General features: G+C 42.7%; 1 protein-coding gene across 4 annotated transcripts in view; it reads right to left on the reverse strand.

Annotated features, from left to right (window-relative positions):
* The window catches only part of pcdh15b (protocadherin-related 15b), a 114,774-nt gene extending 108,843 nt beyond the window's left edge, over nucleotides 1-5,931 (reverse strand). For all 4 annotated transcript variants that reach the window (XM_027009447.2, XM_035533818.1, XM_035533817.1 and 1 more), the window contains exon 1: nucleotides 5,688-5,931. The gene's annotated coding sequence lies outside the window, so the exon portion shown is untranslated. The remainder of the gene's footprint in view (nucleotides 1-5,687) is intronic.
* Nucleotides 5,932-7,888: the final 1,957 nt, after the last annotated feature.

The following is a 7,888-nucleotide window of genomic DNA, read 5'->3' on the forward strand; positions in this document are numbered from 1 at the left end:
AGGCTCAAGGTAAAAATGGAACGGAGGAATGGTATTTGTTGCACATATAACTGTTCTCTTTGAAGTCTGCAGATAGAATGATGAGTGCTCTCCGAGAGCATGATGGAACGACCCAAATAAAAAGCTTTGAACTTTTCCTGCACATCAGAGGTCAGCACACCTCTCCCTTGATCACCAGGTTTAGCTGAACACAAAGGAGATGTGCTCCAGTGTCACTATGGCAATAGCATGGCCACTGAGGTTTAAGCATGTCACAGCCACAACGAAAACCCCTGCGTTGCAGCCATTATGTTTAGTATCTAAAGCAGCACACATGATTCTGGGCCCCATGCAATTGCTTACAAGGTAACAGTTACAGGAGATGAGTCAAAGCTCAAATAATCTACAAGTCTCTTACAGGTCTCTGGCCATTGTGAATGGATAAGGTTAAGTGAACAAATCAAGGAAAATCTGTTTTAGAGTTAAACACGAATACTGTTTCCCACAGCTCTCCTTTTTTATCCATAGCAAAAGAATCTCACAAAAAGGAATGAAACACAGATATTGCAGTGTATTATCTAGGATAGTAATATCACATTTCACAGAATGCTCAGGCTGAACATGGAGAATAGAGAGTCAAACAGAGTTTGGACTGGCTAACAGCTGGCCTACATACTGTGACTACAGCAAGGAAGCAAAAGATTTATCCACCTCTGGGATTCGGTTATCAGATTAAACTTTTGTAATTCAAGGATATTCCATAGAATGCTGTGCAGATAAAGGGACGATGAGCAATTGGACAGATAGTGACATGTTCTTTCAAGCCAGTAAACTTCATCACAACCTTTTCTGTCCGAGACTCTATGAGTGCTCTGACACACTCATCATGCCTGGAGATTAGAAGGCCTTTGTTCTCCATGCTCTCCACGAGTCTTTGAAGACACATCGCACTTTGCCCCTCTGTTGTCAGGACAGTCAGCCATCCTTCCCAACTCAATGATGATTCTCACAACATTCAAAAAGTGATCATTCAGACTTTGAGAATGCCACTGATTGAAGAAAGCAACTGGATCACATTGACTGCCTGTGATTCCTTTTGAAGGTTTTGGATCATGCAGGTCCAATAAGGATGTTTATTGCTCAGACTCATAGTCCATGCACAGTAATGTTACCAGCCTCCAGTACGCTCAGTAAGCTAATGGCATAAAACAGAGCTCTCCACATTTAATTTTATATGCAGAGAGAAGAACACATGCTGGCCTAGTGTGCATGTCTCGGGGTCCGAGTTCAAGAACCTCTCAAAAACATGCCTGCATTCTGCACCCCCAGAAAAGATTTCTTTTGATACAGTTCCTGGAATGGCACTTCTATCAAATACCGAATCATAACAGAAAGGAAAACACATCAGGTGTTGCCCCAGTGATATCAATGAAAAGACAAACTCCAAGGCAAAAGGTAAATTAGACACCAAAATCAAATCTGCAAACCAAATATGACAACAGAAGGAATGCCATATTGTCTGGACCGACTTGTTTCCGTCGTGACAGAAGCGCTCCAGAGTGTGTGAGCGCTATTACCGGAGAGACGAAGGCAATGCTGAAAATCACTCCGTTCAGCTCCGAAGCGATGGGGCGGATTCTGACAGAGATCAGTAAGGTAATGGGCCACACTGAACCCGTGAACACGGCTAATCCATTACTCTTAGCACCCTCCATAGTGGCACCATCACCGCCCGCTACGCGGATGACAGAAAACAACAGTCAGAGAATAATGAGGCCGACGAGGAATGGAGCGCAGGAGCGGCAGGTAGCGCTGACTGATTGCTCCCCAAGACTATTAACCTGCTGCCAAGCCAGCCTGGACGTTCTCCTCTCAAACAGCATGCCTCAGTCTCTGAGGAGCATCTGAAGGCAGCTCTGCTGCGACAGCCTCAAGAATACACACGTGTGGGGGGTTTTCAGTCAAGGTCATGAGATGGTCTCGCCTAGGGTGCATTAGCACCTGTAGGTGAGCATCTTAGATCTGGCTTTCATTATGTTCAGCGAGAGGGACGTGGTCAGGGACTGTGGAGGCTCAGTGAAGCAGAACTCATTTAACACGGTTGATGGACAGGCACATCTCAAAGTATTCCCGCCCATTCATGGTGACTCATATCTGTCCATATCTCAGAATGTCTCCTCAGCCTTCAGTGCGTGAACCTTATGGAGCATGTTGTCAGTCTCATATAGGTAAGAATTATAATAAGTGGTGAGATGGATGAACTCCTTCATTTAGTAGGTGGCATTCTTTTACTCCTAAAATGCAAAAAAGGGCTGATTAATGTAGTTGTGATGATAATTTAAGAACAAATTAATGTTTAATTATTGTGATTATGCCACAAATGATTAAAATATAAGTCATAGAGATGGAATTAGTGATCCAAACTAGCTTTCTAGGAGTACTGTGCGTGTGTGCATGTGTGTGTGTGTGTGTGTGTGTGTGTGTGTGTGTGTAATTTCCTCTAGTGTTTTACTCTTGAACCCTAAAATAATGTGCACAGTAGGAAAATTACGAATATGACTTACATAAGAGCAAATTGTTCTATTTTATTTTCAACAAGTGGATACACTAAGAGGAAATGAACAGAATTAAAAGACTTGTCAGAATGATTGACATAACAGCAAAAATTCCTAAATAAACATACAAATGCAGCAATCGACCCACCCAGCAATGCCACCACTGCCTCTACCATGGCACTGTGACGGTCTGTTGACCCTGTCAGGCACATCATATCCAGTCTGAAGTGCTTCTGTGGTCAAGTGCAAGTTCAGCATGTAAGCATCATAGATTTGAATCATCCATCTGACTTCATTAATTAATAGAGCCTACTGGGATAATTAGCAAATGCAGCAGTTCTGGGGAAGACTTTCTGAAACTGAACTATTCACTTGATCAGTAATGCATGAGGTAAAGATGGCCAAAAATTGTGGATTTAATTCAATCTAAAACTGTACACTCAGAAAATGCACCAATAAGGTAGATAATAACCTAACAACATGGCCAGTGAATGGAGGTACAGGGTAGATGTTTCTAATAAAGTGGCTGTTGAGTGTAACTGTAACTTCAACCCAATGAAAATCTTTGGTTCTGTTAGCCTTGCAAAAAAAAAAAGCATACAGTATGAAAATTTTACCCTGTCCTACACACACACATACATACACAAATATACAAATCACAGCACATCTATGACTTACAAGGATTTGTAAAAACCATTTACATGATTGTGCTGCATAAGTAGACAGAACCTAGGAGTACTTAACTTCCTGCAGTCATTCTAGTGCACAATAGCCTGTGGACATCCTGGTTACTATGAGAGAAAATGCTCTTATAGATGAATAGAATATGAACTGCCATAGAGCTTGTAATGAAGAGGAAATAGCCTTGGTTGCAGGTCCTAAACAAACGACCAGCCTTCAGGTACTCTGTAAAAGACATGGACAGTTCTATTGCCAGTTCTATAGGGACATTTGTCAAAAGGAGGCCCTCCGACCCTGTAAGACTCCTATCAGAGTCAAATCTGAGAGCAAAACAGGGGCTGATGTCTGGCCTCCATCAGCAGAGAGGTGTTGCGCCATGCCCCTGCTGCGTGTCCACACGCTGACCCCGCCGGGCTCACTGGCATGCGTACGTCTTGTGGAAGTATGTGGAAGTTCTTCACAGGCAGCATATTCAGCAGATCGAAGGCAGGCGAAGCTGCAGGGACATGAGAATTTGCTGTGGTGGGCTAAGCGCGAAATATGTCCTATTAGCCATTGGCCTTAATGAGACAGCCAGGGACAGCGCAACTAAACATGCAGCAATGAGTCAGCAGACGCCGGGCTACACAGAACAGATGTGGCAATATGAACACACAATGTGAAGTATAACTGTGAAAGACAAAATCTGGAGTGAAAATAGGGTGTGTTAACAGGTGCAAAGGAAATCTCTGATGTGGTTTCCTGGTCAGCAGAGTACAGTACATTTATCTGACACTTTTATCCAAAGCATCTTACAATTATGACAGAGAACAATTTGAGTAACTGAGGGCTAAGGGCCTTGTTCAGGGGCCCAACAGTGTCAACTTGGCAGTGGTGGGGCTTGAACCAACAACCTGGCAACTACAAGGCAAGTACCTTGACCACTGCCCCTTGCACAGTGAAAAAGAACATTTGGTGGAAGATATTACATAGAGCTGGTGACTTCCTTCAGCATCTTTATTCCGGAGAAAACAGTTTGAATGCAAGCAAACTGCTTGAATGCAATGAATGCAAGCAAACTGCTAAAGCTTGTTAAATGGTTAGAGCTCACCCTGCCTGATCCCAGTGATGGAATCCCCAGAAAACAGTCATCATATTTAAGGTGCATATTTCTGTTTCTGTAAACAATTTGTACAGCTTAAATGTGTTTCCTTGGCAATGACCCTCGTTGACACAGACTGGTCACCTGAGTTAGCGCTTGGAGACAGACAATTACTAGCACAACTGACAGCAGTGGGGTTATGGGAACGACGGACTATGTGGTGTAAGTAAATAATTAACGTGCGGGGGCCTGAGCACAGAAGCGTGACCGTGAGTGCTCTAGTAGACAAGGTGATCTATATAGAGACACCCATAACATTTACAGGCTAATTCTATTCCGTTGCACTCTCAACTGGGTTTTTTTCTTTTTCGAATTACATGAGTGTGTTTTTTTTAATGCACAGCTTTTCCAGGTATAGCAGCGATTCCTGAACACGTACTGGAAAAACAGTTTAAGGTAGATAAAATCGAATTTCACAGGCTGTCTTTTGGAAAGATCTTAGATTGTCCTTTTCTTCAAATTCTATAAGTATATTTCTTATCGTAAAACAAATATTCTAAGATCTAATATGCGTCTACAAACGGTTCAGTTTTCACAGAAAAACACTAAAATACGCACTTACGATGCGAATAATTAAAATTAACCCTTGGATAGGTTACAAAAAATGACACGCAGCACTTCTGCATCCGATTATAATCCGGGAGTGTGACGTTTGCCTTGACTCCTTCAAGATTCCCCCGACAGTCCCTGACCCATAAAACTAATCGTCCAAATATCTTTATACAGTGACCACTGCGGAGTGCCGCTGCAACCGATACTCCGGGTTTTCGATTCGATTTTACCCTCAAAGCGCAGTTTCGCTTAAATCACTTAAACTGGCAAGGCAACAGATTGTTGGGAATGTTCGAAGTAATTGGATGAACTGGTCTATAATCCCAAATCCCGCAGCGCTGCCTGCCTTGATAGGCTAGCAAACTGACATGAAAGGGGGACCTACATGCAGAATTAAATCCCTGTGTCAGTAAATATGCTGTTCCTGTGTCTATGTGACATCGTCGGACAATTCCTAGGCTATTTCCCATCTGCCGAAAAAATGACTCACGGCATGAGTCTATTTTTAACCGACACTAGCGATATAGTGCATTTTGAATACAAGCAACACCTTTTAGCCACACCTTTACTTTAAAACATGTAAAAGAAAGAAAGAAACGCACCTTCGTTTGACCTGATCAGCAGCGAGAATACTCAGCATGGCAATGGGACCAACACAATTCAGATTCGATTTCACTGCGCGAACTACATCTTATGAAATTCCACTTAACTTTCTTTACCGGACGTATCCTATCTTAACCCAATAATCACGCCAACACACGCACACAGCAAAGTCTTACCCCGTTAGTTGGTAAGCAGTGTTAATCCTCTTCCAAAAGCCACAGTCTGAACCTGCATCGTCAAGCTTGTCTCCGCCAGGAGCGCTGCCGCCCTCCGTGTCCAGCAGCCGAGTCTCCCGCAGCGCTCAAACGCACAACTTGTAGAAACAACGTGTTGGATGTGGGACAGTCCAGTGGCCAAACGTGTAGCTGTGCGTCCAGAGACCTTTCTGTCTTCGCAGCACACAGTGAGCTGCCCTCAGCTCCCCGCGTCCACCTGCCACAGGAGTAATCCCATCCGGCTGGGTAAAGAGGCACACACACACACACACAAGCACACACACACACACAAACACACACACACACACACACACACACACACACACACACACACACACACACACACACACACACAAACACACTCACACACATACACGGTGCAAAAGACGCGCTTGCGCCGGATATTGCCAGAGCTGACGAAATCCAGTCCTAGAGCGCATATAGTTTGTTTAAAGTAAATATTCATGTATGAGAAAATATCAGTCAGCTAACAGCGCTAATAACTAGATTCGACCAAAAAAAGTATACAACTTGCAGCAAGTTATTTCTCCTCATGCAAGAGGTCTTGGTGTTGCGGTATAGCGCGCGTTTAGGGGAGACGATGCTATCAGTCCATCTGTTCTCTCGGTGGATTACATTAAATCCTGTTGAGCTCCAGCGTTCAGACAAAAAGCAGGTATAGTGGTCGACCATCAAATAAGCCAGGTTCTGTGCTGGAGGCTTAATGTATCAAACCATGGTCTCCACAACGGAAACAGAGACAGATCCTGAAAGCATGCACATCTATAGAATCAAATACATAAATAAATGCATAAGGTATTTTATGTGGGGTCATTATTATTATGCAGAGTATAGATATACATTTCTTGTACATAAAACACAGAAAATAATTTAAAGTACACATGTATTGCTTCAAATGTCTACTTTTACCCATGAATGATATGGAAATTGCAATCTAGACTTAGATTATGCGAGAAAAAGAACAATTTCTAATAGTCTACTGTGTGATTTTAATCAGTGAGAGTCCATGTAAACTTTATTTTGTTGTTGTTGCACAGAACGCAATTGCATAATAGGCATTGGTATTTAAAGCCATAAGGTATTTAGAAATTTTTCCAGAAGAAATACTGTTCCCTTATAAAACCAGCTGGTGCACCATGAGCCCCATGGATCATGAACTGGGTCCTATAAACACTGCAGATGGGTTCATTGTGAAGAGAAGGAGGGTGTCATATTAAAGTATACAGTCTCCAGTGTGAAGTTTCACTTTTGTCTTCTTTATGGGTTTTTGTCATAATTTAGCAGGGTTTTTTTATGTATCCAAAAGAGTCCTCCAGTTCTGCTCAAAGATGTTTCTTAGACCAGAATAAAATATCTGCAGCGATCATTTCAGTAGCTTGACAGAATCCCATTCAAACTCTTCTTGTGAGCTACGGACAGAAGTCCAAGGTAAGGCCAGGCCTCCTGCTTACACATCCATACCCCTGTGCTCCTGACCTCCTTCAACATCACAGAGGATGATGTCATCCTGTTACCTTGGCAATAGGAGAGTTCATACAGTAGAAACAGGGATGCCGGTAAATTTGACATACATACATTTTTTAGAAGATTAAAGTATCCAGTGATTTTCCCTCATGAGCTTTGACACCAAAATATGTTCCCTGATAAAGCAAATCAGGATGAGGCTGTAGTGTAGCCCTGTGCTGCCAAAATTTTGTCCTATGTGTAGGTAAGTAAATTAGGCTGTTAAATATATAAATGTCATCATAACTGGCAAATATCAGCAGAAATGACACATATATGCAGACTGCAGTAGGCTCATGTCACAGTTGATTTGCATGTGCACCTGATCTACATTGTGCTCCTGACGGCACAGTTTCTCACAATCACCACTGACCAGTGCATCCTCAGGTTATATCTCTGGCGAGTGCCACAAAACCTAGCAAAACCAGAACTAAGAGGAGCATGACAGGTTGCTGGCACCAGCGGGGACTGGATATGGTCTCTGCTGCTATTTTTCAAATAATGCAGTCCTGAAAACCTTCGCCTAATCTAGCGTCTGGAATGTGTACTTGTTAACAGCAATGAATAAATGATTTGGAATGAAATTTTTTCAACAAGGTCCACTTGTAGGTTGCTCACAATGACATTTAAATATCTCT

This window comes from Electrophorus electricus, chromosome 14, assembly GCF_013358815.1.
Source record: "Electrophorus electricus isolate fEleEle1 chromosome 14, fEleEle1.pri, whole genome shotgun sequence".
Classification (NCBI taxonomy): Eukaryota; Metazoa; Chordata; class Actinopteri; order Gymnotiformes; family Gymnotidae; genus Electrophorus; species Electrophorus electricus.